Below are 1,905 nucleotides of genomic sequence, written 5' to 3'. Positions count from 1 at the left end.
CCTCTGTACTGGTGTCCAGCTGCTGCCTTGTCCTCTGTACTGGTGTCCAGCTGCTGCCTTGTTCTCTGTACTGGTGTCCAGCTGCTGACCTGTCCTATGTACTGCTGTCCAGCTGACAACTTGTCCTCTGTACTGGTGTCCAGCTGCTGCCTTGTCCTCTGTACTGGTGTCCAGCTGCTGCCTTGTCCTCTGTACTGCTGTCCAGCTTAGCTGATCCTAAGCCCCACCCCCTCTCTCTCTCTCTCTCTCTCTCTCTCTGTCTCTCTTTCTCTCTCTAAGGGGCTTAATTGGCATGGGAGATGTGTTTACATTGCGAAAGCAAGTGAAATAAACAATAAACAAAACAACAAATACCAACAAAGTGAATTAAACAAAACAAAGCTGAAAACAATCAGATAATAACAACGTTTAAAATATTATATTACTAGCGGTTAAAACATGTACTATTACATTTAAAATGTTATATAAACAATGTATAGTGTTGTGACAATGTGCCAATAGTAGAATGTTCGAATGACGGGGGAAATAAATGGGCAGATAAATATAGGTTGGATTTACGTTAGTGTTTCTGACCCACTGGTTGACCTTTTCTTGTGGCAGTGGGTCACACATTTTGCTGCTGGGATTGCACACTGCTATTTCACCCAGTAGATATGGAAGTTTGTAAAAATTTGATTTGTTRTCGAATTCTTTGTGGATCTGTGTAATCTGAGAGAAATATGTGTCTCTAATATGGTCATACATTTGGCAGCAGGTTAGAAAGTGCAGCTCAGTTTCCACCTCATTTTGTGGGCGGTGTTGCACATAGCCTGTCTTCTCTTGAGAGCCAGGTCTGCCTATGGTGACCTTTCTCAACAGCAAAGGCTATGCTCACTGAGTCTGTATATAGTCAAGGCTTTTCTTAGCTGTGGGTCTCTCTCTCTCTCTCTCTCTCTCTCTCTCTCTCTCTCTCTCTGTCTCTCTCTCTTGCTCTCTCTCTCTCAGCTTCAATGTCCCCCCTGCAAACACCCTTATGGAGACAAATATTAGGTTTAAATGTCAGGACAAGACCAATTATTTCAGGTTCCTTTTTCCAGCAAAATACCATCCTTCCATGTAATTTACAGACCACTGGGTGTAACTGGTGGCTCATACATGGGTTATGAGAGTAACATGAATGCACACTGCAATTTGATTGTGTTTTGTTTAGGATATGCATTGCTTCAGCTTTGATGTGCTCAGCCTTTGACATTTGGCTACATGAGCCTCCCATTGGGGTTTCAGGGACGAGTGGAGTGTAGTGTGAACTGTGCTGCTGGTGCATGGACCCAGAGCCAAATAGAAACTATATATAGCAAGTTGTCTGGTTTTTCCCCATGTTCTATAAGAGATGAGTGGATTCGGCTATTATACACTCGTTYCTGACAGGTGTATAAAATCGATGCACACAGTCATGCAATCTCCATAGACAAACATTGGCAGTAGAATGGCCCCATACTGAAGAGCTCAYTGACATTCAACGTGGCACCGTCACAGGATGAAACCTTTCCAATCAGTTCGTAAAAMMTCTGCCCTGCTATGCCTGCCCCTGTCAACTGTAAGTGCTGTTATTGTGAAGTGGAAATGTCTAGGAGAAACAATGGCTCAGCCGCAAAGTGGTAGGCCACACAAGATCACAGAACGGGAGTACTGAAGCACGTAGCGCGTAACAATCGTCTGTCCTCGGTTGCAACCCTCTAGAAGCAARGTCAGCACAAGAACTGTTCGTCGCAAGCTTCATGAAATGGGTTTCCATGGCAGAGCAGCCGCARACAAGCCTAAGATCWRCATGSGCAATGCCAAGKGTRGGCTGGAGTGGTGTAAAGCTCGCCGCCATTGGACTCTGGAGCAGTGGAAAAACATGCCCACAAATTTTTTCTGGGCCTG

The sequence above is a fragment of the Salvelinus sp. IW2-2015 genome, unplaced genomic scaffold, assembly GCF_002910315.2.
Source record: "Salvelinus sp. IW2-2015 unplaced genomic scaffold, ASM291031v2 Un_scaffold1911, whole genome shotgun sequence".
NCBI classification, from domain to species: domain Eukaryota; kingdom Metazoa; phylum Chordata; class Actinopteri; order Salmoniformes; family Salmonidae; genus Salvelinus; species Salvelinus sp. IW2-2015.
This window is presented reverse-complemented; position numbering follows the sequence as displayed.